Genomic DNA, 20998 nt, shown 5'->3' on the forward strand with positions numbered 1-20998 from the left:
TTGTTCAAGCTGATCCAGCTCTTATGGATTTTTCTCGGCCTAAAATTGATGACATTCAGTCAAGCATCCTTCATCCGGCTATTCAAGCTAACACCTTTGAGATCAAGCCGGGCACTATTCAGATGGTGCAGAATTCTGTTTCTTTTGGAGGAGCGGCAACTGAAGACCCCAACATGCACATAAGGAATTTTATCGAGATCTGCAGCACTTTTAAGTATAATGTCGTGACTGATGAGGCTATCAAGTTGAGGCTTTTCCCATTCTCACTGAGGGATAAAGCTAAAGACTGGTTACATTCTGAACCAGCTGGGTCCATCACTACGTGGCAAGATCTTGCGCAAAAGTTTCTAGTGAAGTTTTATCCAATGGCAAAGACTGCTGCTATGAGGAGTGCTCTTACTCAGTTTGCGCAGCAACCTACAGAATCTATGTGCGAGGCTTGGGAACGCTACAAGAAAATGTTGAGAAAATGTCCACATCATGGAATGCCGGATTGGATGGTAATCACTGGTTTTTATAATGGTTTGGGGGCCCAATCTCGGCCCATGCTCGATGCAGCAGCTGGAGGAGCCTAATGGGCTAAAAGCTATACTGAGGCGTATAATCTTATCGAGACGATGGCTGCAAATGAGCATCAAAACCCAACTCAGAGGATGACATCAGGCAAGGTAGCAGGTATTCTGGAAGTTGATGCAGCCACCGCTATTGCAGCCCAGCTCCAAGCGCTATCAATGAAGGTTGATTCTTTGGCTACGTATGGAGTTAATCAAATAGCTATGGTTTGTGAGCTTTGTGCAGGTTCTCATGCTACGGATCAGTATTCTCTTGTCAACGAATCTGTTCAGTATGTGAATAATTATCAGCGACAACAGCAGCCTGTGCCAGCGATCTATCATCCTAACAACAGAAATCATCCAAATTTCAGCTGGGGAAATAATCAGAATGCTATTCAGCCACCATATCAGCAAGGAGTGAGTAAACAGTTTAACCCACCTGGATTCCAGCAACCACAGCAGTATGCTACAAGGCAATCATATCCTCAACAGGGAAGTGCAGCTGCACCTACTAGTGCTGATTTTGAGGAACTTAAGCTGTTGTGCAAGAGTCAGGCAGTTTCTATCAAGACCTTGGAAAATCAAATCGGTCAATTAGCCAATACAGTGCTCAATCGTCAACCTGGCACTCTTCCCAGTGACACGGAAGTACCAGGCAGGAAGGAAGCCAAAGAGCAAGTCAAGGCTATTACCTTAAGGTCTGGAAAAGTAGTTGATGCTGAAAAGGCAAAAGAAGTCGAAGCTGAAGATAGGGATGAAGAATCTAAGCAAAAGGAGAAAGCGGCGGAACCAAGGAAGACTACTGTTGAACACACTCTGCCTGAGGCTAATACAGGGGAGAAACAGCTCTATCCTCCACCACCTTTTCCTAAGAGATTGCAGCAACAAAAGCTGGATAGACAGTTCGGGAAGTATCTGGAGGTGTTCAAGAAACTTCACATCAATATACCTTTCGCTGAGGCTCTGGAACAAATGCCTAGTTATGCGAAGTTTATGAAGACTATTCTTTCAAGGAAGGTGAAACTGGATGACCTTGAAACCGTTGCTCTCACGGAAGAATGCAGCGCGGTTCTGCAACAAAAGTTACCACCAAAACTGAAAGATCCAGGAAGCTTCACCATTCCTTGCACCATTGGCAATCTAACTTTTGACAAGTGCCTTTGTGATTTGGGAGCAAGCATTAATCTTATGTCCGTTGTCGATCTTTAAAAAGCTGGATCTGCCTGATCCAAAACCCACATACATGTCGCTACAATTGGCGGACCGTTCCATTACTTACCCAAGGGGCATAGTTGAGGATGTGCTCGTCAAGGTGGATAAGCTCTTCTTTCCTGCTGATTTTGTTATTCTGGATTTTGAGGAAGATAAGAAGATTCCCATAATCTTGGGGAGGCCTTTCTTGGCTACTGGCCGTACCTTGATAGATGTGCAAAAAGGGGAACTTACTATGCGGGTCCAAGATCAGGATGTGACCTTCAACGTATTCAAGGCAATGAAATTCCCTACAGAAGATGAGGAGTGCTTAAAAGTGGATGTGATTGATTCTGCGGTTACTTCGGAACTCGATCACATGCTAATGTCTGATGCATTGGAAAATGCCTTAGTGGGGGAATTTGACAGTGATGATGAAGATAGCAACGAGCAATTACAATATCTGAACGCTTCTCCCTGGAAGCGAAAGCTAGATATACCATTTGAATCTCTTGGTACTTCTGACCTCAAGAACGCTGAAGGGAAGCTCAAACCATCAATAGAGGAAGCGCCTACCTTAGAGCTCAAACCATTACCTGAACACTTGAGGTATGCCTTTTTAGGTGATTTATCTACGTTACCTGTTATTATTTCAGCTGACCTTTCAGGTAGTGAGGAAGACAAGCTCTTAAGGATTTTGAGAGAATTCAAATCGGCTATAGGATGGACAATAGCAGACATCAAGGGGATAAGTCCTTCATATTGTATGCATAAAATTCTGTTGGAGGAAGGTAGTAAGCCAACTGTGGAACAGCAGCGAAGACTAAACCCGATCATGAAGTAGGTGGTGAAGAAAGAAATTCTGAAATGGCTAGATGCAGGCATCATTTATCCTATTTCTGACAGCTCGTGGGTGAGCCCCGTGCAATGCGTACCTAAGAAAGGAGGTATCACTGTGGTCGCAAATGAAAAGAATGAGCTCATCCCTACTCGAACAGTTACATGATGGAGAGTATGCATGGATTATAGAAAATTGAACAAAGCCACAAGGAAGGATCACTTCCCTCTCCCATTCATTGATCAAATGCTTGACAGATTGGCGGGACATGAGTATTTTTGTCTTCTGGATGGGTATTCCGGGTATAATCAGATTTGTATTGCACCAGAGGATCAGGAAAAGACTACCTTCACTTGTCCATTTGGCACATTTGCTTTTCGAAGAGTTTCGTTTGGGTTATGTGGCGCCCCGGCCACCTTTCAGAGATGTATGATGGCTATATTCTCTGACATGATTGGAAATAACGTCGAAGTGTTCATGGATGACTTCTCCGTCTTTGGACACTCATATGATGAATGTTTGAATAATCTGCGCGCCGTACTCAAAAGATGCGTGGAAACTAATTTGGTGCTTAATTGGGAGAAATGTCATTTTATGGTGCGTGAAGGCATTATCCTTGGGCATAAGGTCTCTAGCAAAGGTCTGGAGGTGGACAAGGCCAAGGTGGGAGTCATTGAAAATCTTCCCCCACCTAATTCGGTGAAAGGAATCCGTAGTTTTCTCGGTCATGCGGGTTTTTATCGGCGATTCATCAAGGACTTTTCAAAGATATCTAAGCCGTTGTGCAATTTACTTGAGAAAGATGTGCCTTTTAAATTTGATGATGAATGTTTGGCAGCATTCGAGACTCTCAAGGAGAGTTTGATCACGGCACCAGTTATTACATCACCAGATTGGACAGAACCGTTTGAGATGATGTGTGATGCGAGTGATTATGCGGTAGGTGCAGTTCTGGGACAGCGCAAGAAAAATCTCTTCCATGTGGTCTACTATGCGAGTAAGACTTTAAATGGGGCCCAATTGAACTACACCACTACTGAGAAGGAGCTTTTGGCTATAGTCTTTGGCTTTAAGAAATTTCGATCTTATCTGCTTGGTACGAAAGTAACAGTATTCACTGATCATGCAGCTATTCGCTATCTGGTTTCTAAGAAGGATTCGAAGCCGAGACTCATTCGTTGGGTGCTTTTACTTCAGGAATTTGAGTTAGAGATCAAAGATAGAAAAGGTACTGAGAATCAAGTAGCTGACCATCTCTCTAGGTTGGAGAATCCCGATTCTACTTCACAAGATAGAACGTTAATCAATGAATCTTTTCCGGATGAGCAGTTGTTTGCAATTCAGGAGGAAGAACCATGGTTTGCAGATATTGTAAACTATCTTGTCAGCAATATAATGCCTCCTAATTTGACATCCGCGCAAAGGAAGAAGTTTCTGCATGAGGTGAAGTGGTATATGTGGGATGAACCATATTTGTTTAGACAGGGAGCTGACCAGATCATCAGGAGATGTATCCCGTTCTGTGAGACGGAGGGGATATTACGAGACTGCCATTCCACGGTTTATGGTGGACACTATGGAGGTGAGAAGACGGCAGCTCGTATTCTGCAAGCAGGTTTTTTCTGGCCTACCTTGTTCAAGGATGCTCATCAGTTTGTTTTAAGGTGTGATCGTTGCCAAAGAGTGGGAAATTTGTCAAGGAAGGATGAGATGCCATTAAATGTGATGCTTGAAGTCGAGGTCTTTGATGTATGGGGAATCGATTTCATGGGGCCTTTTATCTCGTCTTGCAATAATCAGTACATCTTGCTGGCAGTCGATTATGTCTCAAAATAGGTCGAAGTTAAAGCTTTACCGACAAATGATGCAAAGGCAGTGCTAAATTTTCTTCATAAGCAAATTTTCACAAGGTTTGGAACACCTCGGGTAATCATAAGTGATGAAGGATCGCATTTTTGCAACCGTAAGTTCACTTCTATGATGCAGCGTTATAATGTGAATCATCGAGTAGCTACTGCCTATCACCCGCAAACAAATGGTCAAGCGGAAGTGTCTAACAGAGAGATAAAGCGCATTCTAGAAAAGGTTGTTTGTCCGTCAAGGAAGGATTGGTCTTTAAAGCTCGATGAAGCTGTTTGGGCTTACAGAACAGCATACAAAACTCCACTTGGGATGTCACCGTTTTCAGTTGGTGTACGGTAAGGGATGTCATCTACCAGCGGAGCTTGAGCATAAGGCCTACTGGGCATTGAAGAAATTGAACCTGGATTTAGATGCAGCTGGTAAGAAAAGAATGCTTCAGCTTAATGAACTTGATGAATTTCGACTTCAAGCGTACGAGAATAACAAAATGTATAAGGAAAAGGTGAAGAGGTGGCACGATAGGAAGCTACATCCTAAGTTATTTGTGTCAGGGCAACAAGTTCTGTTATTCAACTCTCGGCTCCGACTTTTTCCTGGGAAGTTGAAATCAAGGTGGTCTGGACCTTTTATTGTCAAAACTGTGTTTCCACACGGAGCGGTGGAAATTTTTGAGAATGATTCGGACCAAGCATTCAAGGTTAACGGTCAGCGGTTGAAGCACTACTATGGGGACATGGCAAACCGAGAGGTGGTTAGTGCCATGTTGTTGACTACGTGAGAAAGGTACGGAACGTCAAGTTAATGACAAAAAAGAAGCGCTGCGTGGGAGGCAACCCATGAATTGTTGTTACAGGAACCCTTAGGAGTTAATAACCTATCCAAAAACACAAAAAAATCAGAAAACAGGGGCTGAAAAAAAAAATTCCAGAGACCTCTCTGCGCGCCCGCGCAGCTATGCTGAGCGGCCGCGCAGCTTGCTGCGCGCCCGCGCAGAAATGCTGAGCGGCCGCGCAGGGGTCGAGTTCCAGAAATTTTTTTACAGTTCAGAAAAAAAAAATAATAAAAAAAAAACAAAAACACAAAAACCCATTACAGCCCATAAACCCATGAATTCTTTTCCCATTACCCCATGATTTTATCCCTCAACCCCACTCCTAATCTAATTTAACCTACTCCACACCCTATATATACATACACCTATCCCACATATCTCCCACAAACTTCCTACACTTAAACCCTCTCATAAACATCAAAAATCAGTTCTTACATACTTTTATTCACAAATCAATGGCACCCAAGAGAGCACGCACTATTGACAGCAGCAGCACAGTTCCTACTGCTGATTCATCAAGGGGTACTGCTGCAAGGCCTCGGTTAACTGACAGAGCCGCGGAGGAGGAGTACACTAGGCTGTTGGGGAAGCCGATTCTGAAGGAGAGGGGGTTTTTACCATCAGGGAGGGATGGTGAGTTGTTGCCCATGATTGCAGAGAAGGGGTGGATAGCTTTTTGTGAGTCACCCGAAGCAGTACTGATGCGTGTTGTTCGCGAGTTCTACGCGAACGTGAAGGCTGAAAAGAATGGGTTTTCTGTAGTTCGTGGGCTGACGGTTGATTATCATCCTGCGGCGATTCGCCGTGTGATTGGACAGCGAGAGAGGAAGCCCGAGGAGGAGAACTGGAATGAAAAGACTGTTGAGGACTTTGACTTGGATTTGATTTGTGCGACTCTCTGTCGACCGGGCACAGTTTGGAACCGCAGTCCAGCCAATAATGAGTATCGTCACTTTCCGGCGATTGCCATGAACTGGTATGCCCGTGCATGGAATGCATTTATATGTGCTAATATTTTGCCTTCTTCACATGCACACGAGGTCACAGTTGAGAGAGCACAGTTGTTGTGGGGAATTCTGAATGAGGAATACTATGTGGACCTTGGTGAGTTTATCTACCAAGGAATTCTGAAGTTTTTGAGGGGAGCAAAGCATATGAACATCCCTTATGCATCCACGGTTACGAAATTATGCCGAGCAGTAGGAGTGAACTGGCCGGCTCATGAGCAGTTGCAGTTGCCAGCAGCTCCGATAGATTCTGGCACTCTGAATGGGATGCAGGAGTGGACCGGTGGTGAGCCTGAGGAGCATGGGCTGGGTTATCGTCTTCCAGGAGGGCGTCCAGCACGAGGTGCTACTATGGCCAGGCCAGGGCGTGGTGAGGCTAGTTCTTCGAGAGCTCAGGAGGGTGCTGGGATGGATGATGCCCAGTATAGGAGGCTTTCACGATGGATGGATGCCATGTATGAGACGTAGAGCAGGTTTGCTCAGGAGCTCACCCTTACGTTAGGGACTGCTTTTCGAGGCCTTGGAGCTGATATCCAGTGGCCAGTTTTTGGTGAGGACTCTGCATACCCGCCGCCTGATACTCCACCCACTGAGGGTGATGATGATGATGACTCCGAGTAGGTATACCCTGTGTTCCTTTCTACTACCTTCACTGGGGACAGTGAAGATTTTAAGTTTGGGGGTGGTAGTTAAGGAATATTTTGTGTGTGTCATATAGCCTGCATATTCATGATAGTTAGTTCATATAGTTGCATAATTTTTGCCATATAGTTTTTTTTATATAGCTTTATTTGTTTGTCATATCATATAGCTCATGCATATACCATGATCCCTTTTGCAATGATTTATCGACTGAATTGTGATATTGAGGCGAGTGTAGTGATAGCATTAAAGTGATATTAAGTTGTGTAGGTTGATATGCATGCTAGAAGCACTTGTATTGTCACTAAGTCTTAGAGAATGCTTAAGGACTAGATTGTTGTTATGATCTGATTATTTTCAAGGATAATCTATTTATTATGCTTAGAATTTAATAATAGGTTCTTAGTGGTAAAGGCATGAAAAAGAAAAAAAAAATGGAGTAAAAATGGAATTTGTTGCTAGTTGTGGCTAGGCGTCAAATGGCTAGTAGCCGGCTCGCATGTTATGCGAGTAGTCTAGGGTTGAGCAAGATGGAGCGAAACGCACTTGCTCAGAGTTATTAAAAAAAAAACAAAAAAAATTTTTTTTTTTTGCATAATTGATCAAGAGTGGGCTCTTTGGTATTCAAGTTATTAAGTTCTTAGGGGACTTTGTGCCTAGTGACCTAAGGCTTTTAGAGTCTGGGATCCGCTAACCTAACGCTCGTTACATGGATACCATTGTATAAGTCTTCTGTGGACCTCACTCATTGCACGGTCAAATAAGCATTTGAGTTGTAAATAAAAAGCACGATTCCGTAGTAAGCTCCAAAGTTCTTGTAGTGTTGTATATCACTTTGTGCCTAGAATTTTTATTCTTTGTATAATCGTAGGATTGCCTTGAGGATACTCTAGTCATAGTAATTAGTCTAGTTCCGAAGCATATCTGTTAAGCATTTGCACACACCACGTTTCTGGCTGTATGTCCGTTTGCATGAGTTTATTGATCTTTAGTGTCTAACTGCATTCGTTGAGACGTGACAATTTGGTTGGTTAATTGTAGTAAGGGGGATCGTTGCATTTTCATATAGATTGCATTCATGCATATTTTTATTTGTTTTTGAGTCTGTGACGCTTGAGGACAAGCATCGATTTAAGTTTGGGGGTGTGATAAGTGGCATTTTATACCACTTAGAACGTCTTAAAATGGCTTAAATTGGTGTCTTGAAATCAAGTATTTTGTGTATTTGATGCGTTTTTCTAGTGTTTATGCATTTCAGGGTATTAGTTGCATTTCGGAGGAGGAATCATCAAGAATAAGCCTTGGCATGTGTTCACCATTGCGAGAGGAAAAGAATGGGCAGATTACGGCGAAGAAACGGAGCAAACCTGGAAATTTTCCAGTAGGGTCCTGCGCGCCCGCGCAGCAATGCTGAGCGGCCGCGCAGCAGCCTTGCGCGCCCGCGCAGAAATGCTGAGCGGCCGCGCAGGGTCGGGGAAAAAAATATATTGTTTTAGACTTTTACTTCTGTTTGGCTTCCAACTTCTAGGTAATCTGAGTTTTATGGGACTATTATATAGGTAGATTTGAGACGTTTTTCACAGAGAATTAAGAGGAGATTATTTTTTAGATTGTGTTTTGCAAGAAGCGAAGGAGATAAGGAAGAAGACCGATTTAGCACACAGCAACGAAGAGGAAGCATATATTCTTGTGAATCTTGTTTCGTTGTAGCGTTGGATGCTAGTTTTCTTGCTTTGACTTATTTACTCTTGTGACGTACTCTGTTTTAATATAATTAGTTAGTTATTATTTTCTTGTGTTTGTTATCATGATTTCATATGAACCCATGATGGCGATAAGTTCTATTATGGGCTAATCGTGATCATGGGGTTGCAACGGATTTATTATGGAATTCTTTAGTTAAAAGTTTAATACTTTAGTGTGTGATGATTGCATGATATCTAGTATTGGTTGTGCGTATTCGTCTTATGTGCGGCGTGAACATATAAGATAGGGTGTTAATCTCTTGTGAAGCGACGGTGGATCTTGAGATTTAGAACTTGCCATGCTAGCATAGGTTCATGTACGTTGTGCATGATTAGTGGGTAACTCTAACAGTTTTAATTGCCCTATGTAATCAAAAGGAATAACTTGTGCTTAAATCGTTGTGTTGTCAATTCCTGTAGACATATAGGAACTCAACATAATTGATGACTATTCAACTTCTATCTTAATTGTGGATGTTTGGTAGAATGGTATTAGTACAACGAAAGTTGGCTTTTATCAGTTTCGTGTTATTCGATTAATATCATCACTGTCACATGCTAAAGGTAATAACTATGGCTATAGAAGGAAGTAATAATGAAGTTGTGATCTCATGAGTGTTTTATTATTGATAAATTGAAGTGTTAGTTAAGTGGTTAATTAAGTAGTTAATTATAGTTAATATTTAATCAACAATTTTAAGTGTTATCTTAACATTGAGAAGTAATCATACATTGGTGAGTGAGTTTAATTAGACAATAAATTAGTCTGAGTCTCTGAGGGAACGAACTAGAAAGTATTCTATATTACTTGCGAACGCATATACTTGCGTGAATATTAGTGCGTGATTTCGCCCTAACACAGCTAAGGAAGGGGATCAGGAATCTCTGATCTCACAAGACAAGGAATTTGCTCCAGTCACTTCTTCTCCATCAACTCTATCTCAGGAAGCTGTATCTGACAAGGCTAACTCACCATCTGTGTCTCTTGTTGATCCAGGCACAAGTGCTGAAATTGATATTCAGAACCTAGTTGTGCCTGAAATACTTTTCTTAGAAGCTCCAACAGCAAATAATCCTTCCACAACACCTGTTACTGATGCTGTTCAAACTCCAGAGTTATCAACAACACCTTCTCTGCATCAAGATGCTGATGATCAGATTTTAGGTGAGCATCAGGATATGGCTGTTGATCAGAACTTAGTATCAGATCAGCAATTAGAGGATGCTAAAGCCTCCATTGCTACTCACACTGTTGTCTTATCAGAAGATACTGATTCTTTAAGTTCTGATGCTGCAAATGTTGGAGATACTGGTGAAGCTGCTCCAACTGTCGATGCTGATGAAGCAGGTCCTTCATGACATACTCCACCACCGACTCTTCCTAAGTCTGAACTGGTAAAGGAGTTTGTTATCAGGGATGCACCAGTGCCTTGGAGTGAAACTCCTGCAGGTCAGGAGTGGACTAAGGAATGGAATTCAATTTCATGTGTTCCAAATGCTTTACATCTTGCTGAGCACTTGACTAAAGCTGATAAAATGTTAAATTCTGATGATTTTAAAACCCAGCTTAGAGTCACTGCATTGGGTACTAAACATCTACAAGGTCTTCATTCAACTACTCATGCAGAGCTACACAAGATTCAGGAGAACGTTATCAAACAGGAACAAGTTTGGAAAATTGATAAGAAAAAGTTCTTTCAACCTACCATTGACAGGATTGCTTATATTGAGAAAACTCAAGAGAAACAACAAGCTCAGATTGATCAAATTCTGACAAATCAAGCTTCTCAGCAATCGCAACTTACTGAAATCTAGACCTCAGTGGAACTACTTATCTCTCTTTTACTACCTGCTGATGCCAAAAAAGGGGAGAAGGTAATTAAGTCCAAATGCAAAACCAACAAGACACTGCAAGGAAAGGATGATGGAAAAGATGACCAAGGAAACTCTGGAATGGGTAGCGGTCATAGTCAAGGTAGAAGGTTTACATCAAGACAAGCTAGTCACAGAACAAGTTCTGATACTGGGAAAAGAATAAGTTCTGCTGCTGGTAAAAGGATAAGTTCTGATGAACTTCTAGATCTTGATGAGGAAATGTCAAGACAGTTATTTCTTCAAGAAAATCCAGGAATGGACTTGGAAAGTTTAAAGGAAGAAGAAGCCAAACTTAAATCAGAGAAAGTCACATCTAAATCTGAAGCTTCTGGTAAAAAGTCACTTCCAAAACTTAAAGGCATTGTGATCAAAGAAAGGACACATACTGAAGCAATATTGGCTAGATCACAACCACAGATAGATCCAAGATCCAAGGGTAAAGAAAAGGTTGGTGAACCTATCAAGGGTTATGTACCTCCTGAGGAAGAAGAAAATGCTGATGAAAAAGATGATCTTGCTCTGACTTCAAGAAAAGTTCTTAAAACAACCTCTGACATGGCTCAAGTTGTTCAGAGTCAAGAAATTGTAAGTTCTGATATTCAGAAGAAGCAAGTAACCTCTGACAGAGCTCAAGTTAACTTGATATCAGAAAATAGATCAAAGACACTCCTACCAGGATTCACTAAAGCAAAACAGACTCAATCTTTGAAGACTACTGCAAGTGGTTTTGAAGCAAGAGTAGTTACTGGAAAGGAAGCTAAAGAAAAAACTGGATTGGGAAGTGCTGATGAAAGAAGAGTACACAACACTACCAATGATCCAACTTCCTTGAGTGAACCAGGTATTGGAGCAACTCCTGAGAGATTGAATCAACTGGAATCTGTACAGATGGTTTACCATACCTACTTGAAAGAATACATCATGTTGTATTTCATGACAGATGGTAGGGTTTATCATATAAGACAAAATGCCATTCCTTTGAAGTATTTGAAGAGTTGGAGCATGTACTTTTCTTACTTCAAGTGGATGACAGAATAACAGAGACTGTTGCAAACTACTTAAAAGAACAGATTCAGAGACAGAAAAGGCTTTATTCTGTTAAGTCTGACAGCATATATGTTCTAAAGTACAGAGATCACAATGGTGATATTGTTGATATGAAGCCTAATACTGCACATATCAGAACGTATCTTGGTATTAAGGGACTTGAATTCAATCTTGAGTCTGACAAAGCTTATGTCATAAGACTAGATCAGGAGTTGAGAAAAGCAAAGATTAATGATCTCAGAGCTGCAATCTTTCAAACTGGTGAAGATACTGCAGAGCTTAAAGATGTTAAAAGGAGAATGATTGATGAACTAAGATATGCTGAGATGTTTGTTGAAGAACTATCTCAGAACAACTCCTGACATCAGAGAGATCAGAAAATGAAGAAGCCAAGTCGAAGATCTACAACTGCTTAAATTCTGATATTTATACAGATTGAAGTTGTTATCAGAAGTTGAAATTGGTAAAAACTTTAAGGACTGTAAGTTGTAGTTATCTAGTCTATTTCTCATGCATTTGTAATTAATGTTTTTGACATCATCAAATATCTGTTAAACTTGTATATTTTGTTAATTTACAAGTTGGGGGAGATTGTTAGATATATTTGATAATGTCATGGCTAATATGTTTTATGTTTAACTTTCAGAATCTTACGTGAACAGGATAAATCAGTACTTAACTATTGATCAGTACTTATACTGGAAGTCAGGACTTAAGGATATCAGTACTTATATTATCAGGAGATAATCATCAGAAGATAGATATCAGAACTTAAGTGCTGAAGGACAATCAGATAAGGACAGTAGCTGATTAAAGGAAAGAAGATCGAGATAAACATAAGAAGAGATATGCATGAAGAAGGAATTCCGTGAAGAATGGAATACTTGGAAGAAAAGATATCTGATTGATATATTTTAGGAAGCAGAATTATATTCCATATCAATTAGCGATTATCTTGTAATTGTGTAGTATATAAACACAGACATAGGGTTTACACTAAAAGTGTTATCATTATTAGAAAAGATTATTCATTGTAACCCTTACAGCTCTCGTGATATTTGTTCATCACTGAGAGGTAACAGTTCCATACTGTAACAGAGTTTATTGTTTCAATAAAGTTTGTTTTCTGTTACTTAAGTTCTTAAAGTTCGATTTGAGTGTACTATACACTGTATTCACCCCCTCTACAGTGTGTGTGACCTAACATAATTAATTAGGGCGCACACACACAAATTAAAAGAAAAAACACAAATTGGTTTTACCTTCATAAATCATTTTATCTAACCCTTTTATTCCATGCCCCAGAGGTGGTTTCCACCCCCACCACAAAAACTCAAAAAAAATACTTCTTAATATACTGGAACATGAACTCAAAATAAAGTTAGGGAGCAATAATCCTTAGCTCTTCCCAAGCGCTAGCCCAGCAGCCCCCTCATGGCTTGATCATGGGTCTTTCCCTGGTTTAATTAGCATTTGTGCTCATGTATCTTCCCCATATACCAACCTTGAGCAATCCACACTCCAGAGTGACAACAACTCCTTTTTAACCATGGCGAAAGAGAGAAAATGTGTGTTCTCATTCAATCCCTTAAAACAAAACAATGTAGACAAAGACTTCAATTAACCACAGAGCGTGCCTCTAGAAAATGAACACATCTAGTAAAGCATATGAAAGATAAGGTCCCTGAAACATCACCCATCTTTATTCCTTGCTCATTCTTTTTTATTATTCGGCAGAGAGCAAAAGGTCCCTGAAAATTTATAGAATATTTGTAAGAAAAGAGATCTTTAAAGTACGTACTTTTCAATTACCACAATTACATCAAAAAAGATGCGAGTAACGAGTTAATTGAATAAACCTGAGAGCTTGGGGAATCTTGAGGAACATCATCTGAAAGACGATACTCGTACATCACCCATTATGTTCTATTACCTACTGGAGCTCTTCCTCGATAAAAAACTAGTGTTTTTCGACATCCAATTGCAGATGATTGACATACTACTTTCTTGTCTTTTCCAGTGGCCTTCCAATACCCAGTTCTTCTAGCTCGATTAGTTCTTGAACCGTTTGGGTATTTGTGATCACGAGGACAGAAAAAAAACCACTCCATATCACGCATCAGAATAAATGATTTTGCTGCAACTCAAATCTTAATAAATCAGAACCACCAAACTTTTAATTAAATTCTAATACCTGAAATCGAGCTAAAATACCTGAGTCATGTTTGGTGCAAAAACCATAAAAATGTTTCTGGCATTCATTTTATTAAAATCATCTTGCTCAACCACATCAACCATGAGATTGATTAAGTCTAAATTCAATATACAAAACAAGATCATTAAATAATATGCAAATCAAGGTTATGCACATCAGGGCGTCCATATGACACAGTGCACACACAACATTTGTAAGTAAGGATTTAGCTACATATAATAAATCCATATTAGAAGATTTTTATGCAAGTTATAAGGCTCAATTTCCTTGTTTATGCTCTGAATTTCTAGCTTAAGCCATCAAATATTCTAAAAAGGTAAAATAGCATCAATCATTTCAGATATCGTTTGCTATCATTTTGAATTTTTGATATACAAATTATTGATCTCTAAATTACCATGTGTAACTGAAGTGTAAATAGCACATGCTTAATCTTTTTTTATACAATCATGTATGTTACTTATAACCTTATTGGGACTATTAAGACATAGAGGACACAGGTGTTCCGATCACATACACTTAAATTAAAAAACAAAAAATATCCTTAAATTAAAAAGAAAAAAGCAATCCTTAAATCAAACTATTAAGCAAACTTTACATCATCAGACAAAGGATTACCAACTAATCTCTCATAAGCAGTGTTCTAAAATCAAAACATATACGTTGATGTATCCAACATTTAAAAAAGGCCCAAAAATACCAAAAATCATAATCAAAATACCTAAAATTGAAACTCCAAAGCTCCAATTCTACCAAAGAAGACCTGAAATTAAAGGCATAAAATTAGTTGAAGGCCCTAATTTAAACTAAAAATTTGAAACCCCAATTCTAAGAAGCCTAATTTAAAGTTTTCAAATTAAGCACGACTGTAGCTTTGAATAAATTAATTTGAAGACTCAGTGATCTAATTATATAGTCGGTGCGAATAACAAAGAGCAAGGGAGTGAGAACTGGGACTGAGAAATCGGGGTTGGGAGAGAGACAAAGCAGTTGGAGAGAGACAGAGATGGGTCAATAGATGTACTACAATAAAAATGATAGTAAAATTATGGTCAGAAAATGGCAGCGAGAGAGAGTGGTAGAGAGAGATTAGCGACAGAGTAGACAGAGAGAGCGTGTTGAGAGAGATGGGTAATAGAGAGAGTATGTGTTGAGAGAGAATGAGAGGCGGACTGAGAAAGATGTGTAACGAGGGAGATGTCAAATTTTTCAATTTGTCCAAAAAATTTGGGCGGCTTTTTACCCAAAATTTCCCTCTCTCTCCGAATTACCAGGTCCACAATTTGGATATATGTTCAGGCCCAAACTGCAACAATTATGTAATAATTAATATTCAAATAATTATACAATTTTTACATATTTTAATATGTTATATAAATTTGTATGTTACATTTTTATATTTTTTTAGTTTTGTTATAAAAATATTCGTGTACCAAATATCTCATTTATTAAATTTGTATTAGTATATCAGCTAAGATTCTTGAAAAATGAATTAAAATTAATATTTAATATTAAAAAATATTAAAATTATGTTTTAATACTCTAAAGTAACACTTTGACAAAATGTTCCAAGCCTGCAACACTTTGTACCTAATGCAACATCAGGTTTTTGGCTAAGGTAACATAAAAACCACAATGTTAGATTATCTTATTAGTACATTTCTTGGGTAACATATTAGGTAACATTCTTTAAAGAGGGCGTTGCGATAGGCCTTATATGGTGTAGTGTAATATCCCGCTAATCCCAAGAAACTTCTTACCTCTGTTGGCAGTTCTCGGTCTTTCCCAATTTGTAATCTCTTCAATCTTCGCTGGGTCCACTTTGATCCCTTCATTACTGACTATGTGTCCTAAGAACTGAACTTCCTGTAACCAAAACTCACACTTCGAAAATTTAGCATATAACTTCTTCTTCCTTAAAATCTCTAAAGTTGTCCTCAAATGTTCTGCATGATCCTCTTCTGTCTTTGAAAAAAATCAAAATGTCATCTATAAACACAATAACAAACTTGTCCAAGTATTCCTTGAAAATTCTGTTCATCAGGTCCATGAATGCTGCCGGGGCATTAGTTAATCCAAAAGACATTACTAAAAATTCATAATGTCCATACCTTATTCTGAAAGCTATCTTTGGTATATCTTCTGGCTTAATCTTTAGTTGGTGATATCCTGATCTTAGATCAATCTTGGAGAAGAACTTGGCTCCTTTTAGTTGGTCGAACAAATCATCAATTCTAGGTAACAGATACTTGTTCTTGATAGTAAGCTTGTTGAGCTCTCGATAGTCGATACACAGTCTCATGCTCCCATCCTTCTTCTTGACAAATAGTACCGGTGCACCCCACGGAGATACACCGGGTCTGATTACTCATTTCTCTAACAGCTCTTGCAATTGCTTTGCTAGTTCCTTCATCTCAACGGGCGCCATTCTGTATGGAGCCTTGGACACTGGTTCCGTTCCAGGTACAAAGTCGATCGCAAACTCAATTTTTCTGTCTGGAGGAAGTCCTGGTAATTCATCGGGAAATACGTCTGGAAATTCATTGACTGCCGGAATATCCTCAAGTTTTACTGGCTCCTGATTCTATCAATCACATATGCAACGAAATGCTCGCATCCTTGTCGTAATAACTTCTTGGCTTGAATCATCGTTAAGAACTTTTTTGCTTGCTTCTGGCCCTTAAACGTTACTATCCTTTCGTCTGGCATCTTCACCGTTACCTTCTTATTTCGACAATCTATCTGGGCATCGTGTTTAGTTAACCAATCCATTCCTAAGAACGTCAAACTCTCCTAGCTTAAATGGTATCAAGTCCACACAAAACTTACTACCAGAAATCTCAATTTCACAATTCCCACAAACTTGATTAACAAATATACGTTCTTGATTTTCTAATTCCACAGTCATTATTTCATTTAAATACTCAACTGGACAATTTAACTTATTAACAAAATCTTGAGAAATAAATGATCGAGTTGCTCCCGAATCTATTAACATTTTGGCACATAAAGAATTCACATTAAGCGTACCTGCCACGACATTAGTATCCTGGATAGCGTCCTTCACAGACATATCAAAAACTCTAGCCCTTGGAGCCTCATTCACTACTGGAGTCTAATTCTTAATGCATTACTGACTGGGGCTGATGTCTTGCATTCCCTGACTATATGTCCTGGCTTCCCACATTTAAAGCATGTAACTCCAATGGCTGGAACCTTAACTGCTGAATTCCGGGTAGGCTGGTCCTTGTTCACTGGTTCTCTCCCTGGCTGGTTGCGGCACTCCCCCGAATAGTGCCCTTTCTGATTACACTTAAAATAAATCACGTTTAACTTATTACAAACTCCTCCGTGCTTCTTCCCATATACCTGACAATCTGGAAAAGTTAGCCTCAACTGATTTGGTTGATTTACATTGACTGGACGGTTGCCTTGACCTCCGTCGCCTGCATTTTGCTTCTTGAAATTAAAATTTCTCCCTAGCTGAAACTTGCCCTTCTTAAAATTTAGAAACTTCCCTGATTGTGACTATCCTTCATTCCCTTTAAACTTTCTCTTCTTACTCTCCTTCTCTTTCTGTGAAATCTCGCTCTCTATTTCTGCAATCATAGCTTTCTGTACAACTCTTGCATAGGTATCCAATTCAAATATGGCTACCTTTCCTCTTATCCATGGCTTCAGACCTTGCTGGAATCTCTTGGCCTTCTTCCTGTCAGTATCTACATATGATGGCACATACCTTGACAACTCTTCAAACTTACTCTCATAATCAGCTGCCGACATATTTCCTTGCTTTAACTCTAAAAACTTCAGCTCCATCTGATCCTGAACAAACTGGGGAAAATATTTTTCTAAAAAAAATCTTTGAAACTCTCCCAAGTAATAACATATGTACCTTCCAATATCTTCACAGTTTCCCACCAGTAGGTGGCCTCATTCTTCAAATAATAACTTGCAAACTCAACCTTCTGTTCTTCCTTCACTTTAACTAAAGCAAACGACTTCTCTATTTCCTTTAACCAAATATTCGCTTCAATTGGATCTAAGGAACCCTTGAATTCTGGTGGGTTCACCGCCTGGAAAGTTTTGAAAGTTACCTGGGGATTGGTCTGTCTTTGTTGTTGTTAAGTCAGGTGAAATATTTGTTGAACCAAGATTTGAAGAATCTAGGCTGCTGCTGGGTCTATGGGTCCTGGATTTGCATTCTGGTTGGTATATCTTGGTTGTTGTTGTTGGTTTCTTCATTCTGGGCGTTGGTACGGGTATTTCTTCTGGGAGGCATTTTCTATAAAGAATCAAACAACTTATTTAGCTTTTAAATCAAATCCTTTGCATAAAAGAAAAGTTTTGTAAAACAGAAATATCTCTTTTTGAAAACAGTTGTAACAGTTGAACTAAATAAATTGCATGCTTCTTTACAGAATATAAACAGTAAAAGGGGGTAGGGTACATGGTATCACAGGAGGTATAACTGGTGCAATAAGTAAAGTAAAGTAAAACAGGTGCAGTAATGTAAATGACAATGCTGGAAAGGAAAAAGGTACTGATATATATGGATCAAAAGTTTTAGGTAGTACAAGCGTAAAGACGCTTCAAAAGTAAAAGAAAAGGGGTACAACAAACCTACTCACTAGTCAGAAGATCTAGTCTATAAATACAACCCAAAAGTCTACTAATACATACTACACACTACTGTACATACTAAACAACCATAACAGCACTGCTCAGCATCTCCATCTCTGTGCCTCTGGCTCTAACTCCAAGGAAACTCTGGTCCGCCCAGCCTCTCGAGGTCCTCCATCACCTCACTAGCCAATCCCATAAATGCATCAGGGCCAACTAATGTAGCTCCATGCAATCTAGCCTCAAGAACCCTCCATGTCACATGAATCTCCTCTCGAAGCTCCCTCACACCACGATCAACATCTGTAGTCCTGATGATATGCTGCAGCTCTCGGATCTATGCCAACAGGGAATCACGGTCCAGTAGAAGAGCCTCATACCGGTAATAAGGAACAGGATGCAATGTAGACTGGAATGGGACACCCGCAACTGAATGCCCAGTGGAATCTGAATCAGCAGGTGGGGGTCCTCTAATAGGCGGCCTCATGCCTGGGGGTGGAATAGCCTGCAGTGGTACGGGCTGCAACACAGGTGGAGGAAAAATAGCCAACACTGATGGAACAACAGGACGTGGATCTGAAGATGGTCCTTCAACTGAGGGCTCTGAGTGATCAATTAATACAGGGATGAAAGAGTCGGCCATCGCTGCTATCTGAAATCATATCGCAATAATAAGAATCTCGAACCACGACGCGAATTATACTAATACCTGTTATACCGTCGCACTCAACCTCTCGACGTTCTATCTTTATATCTCCTTACTTCTAATACTAACCCTCTACCCATTCCCGTTAACCTAGGCTTGTGTCAGTGACTTATAACCTGTAGCTCTGATACCAAACCTGTGGCCCCCTCCAAACCCGGGTCAGAAGTTTGGGGTCCACACACACACGCCTTATTTATAACCTGCTTATAACAATGATATAGATAATAATAATATGCAGTGACCCTACTTACCAACTACCACGAACCGCAACAGGTTAAAGTATGTACCCAAGCCACACACACACTTATATTATATGTTAGGTCACACAACACTGTAGAAGGGGGTTGAATACAGTGTTTAATACAATCAAATCGATTTCGAACACAAATAACAGTAAACAGATATATTCAATATAATAAACTCTGTTACAATGGAACTGTTCTCTCTCCGTGATGAATAAATATCACGAGAGCTTCTAGGTTACGATGTATAATCTTCTTAATAATGATAACACATATAGTGTAAACCTAGGTCTGTGTTTATATAGTACACAGTTATAAGATAACTTCTAATTGATATGGAATATAATTTTGTCTCCTAAAATATATCAATCAGATATCTTATACAAGTCTTCTTATCTTCTAACTTTTTCCATGCATATCTTCTTTTGTATTAGTATCGATCTTCTTTCCTGTAAATCAGCTTCCTTCCTTAACTGTAAGTCCTCCCGTACTTAAGTTCTGATATCTATCTTCTGATATTTATCTTCTGATAACCTAAGTTCTAATATCCTTAAGTTTTGACTTCCAGTAAGTACTGATTCCAGTAAGTCCTGATATTTCCTGTTTTTTAAGATCTGAAAACTAAACATGAAACACATTAGACATGACATCTCAAATATATCTAACAATCTCCCCCAAGTTATAAATTGTGTAAAAATATACAAGTTAATAGATTTGATGATGTCAAAAACATTTAAGTTCAAATGTAATGAGAGTTTAATAAGACTATTAACTACAACTTACAGTCCTTGTAGCTTTACCAACATCACTGGATCAATCTGAATCTATAATGATTCTTAACAAAATCTTTTATCAACTTATCTTCAGCTTTTCTCAGAACTTCAACTAACTGTGCTTTGACCTGCATCAGTTCTTCATCTTTACTGTCACCAATTTGATAAATGGCTGTTCTGAGAGCTTGAATTGATGTTCTTTCAAGTCCATCACCAAGTCTGATAAGTCTAGGATGTGAAGAGTTTTCATTATAACATAAGCATCTTCCTTTCAGAATAACTTCCACTTTAGCAGAGTTCTTCAGCATAGGAATTTCTCTTCCATCACCTTCAGTAATCATTGGTATATACTGAGAAGTCTTTGTACCAGAGATTCTAAGTAGATCTCTTATAGCCTTCAAAATGTATTCCGACCATCTTCTTGTAACATCAGATTTTACTTCCAGAAGATAGTGAATATGTTGAAGTTATCTGACAGACTTTTTTAGCACATCAGTATCAGCTAGTCTATAAGTTAGTCCATCATTGAGAAATAAGATCAATTTCTCCTTTAGATTATCCTTATCATGAGCATCTATCACAATTTGAGCAGACAGCACTTTGTCAAGGTGCTTTTGTTTGATTTGTTCATATGGTTTGTCTGTCAACATGAAAGGATCTCTTAGAGTAACTTCTACTCCTGTTTGTATCTTCTCTTCATCAGAACCTAATCCAGCTCTATCTCTAGGTTGCTTGGATCTCAACCCAAATGTTGCGAGTTGATTAATCATAAGATTGGATTTTGGTTCAACTGAAGTAGCTTTCTTCCATAACAGCTTCTTCTTATCAACAATTGTCATCTTTTT

At 39.3% G+C, this 20998-nt stretch overlaps 1 non-coding gene across 1 annotated transcript; it reads right to left on the reverse strand.

Annotated features, from left to right (window-relative positions):
• Positions 1 to 380: 380 nt before the first annotated feature.
• Positions 381 to 487, reverse strand: LOC141715993 (small nucleolar RNA R71). Its single transcript, XR_012572729.1, has one exon. It is a non-coding gene; the product is annotated as a small nucleolar RNA R71 (small nucleolar RNA).
• Between the last annotated feature and the right edge of the window lie 20511 nt (positions 488 to 20998).

Source organism: Apium graveolens, chromosome 3 (genome assembly GCF_009905375.1).
Source record: "Apium graveolens cultivar Ventura chromosome 3, ASM990537v1, whole genome shotgun sequence".
Classification (NCBI taxonomy): domain Eukaryota; kingdom Viridiplantae; phylum Streptophyta; class Magnoliopsida; order Apiales; family Apiaceae; genus Apium; species Apium graveolens.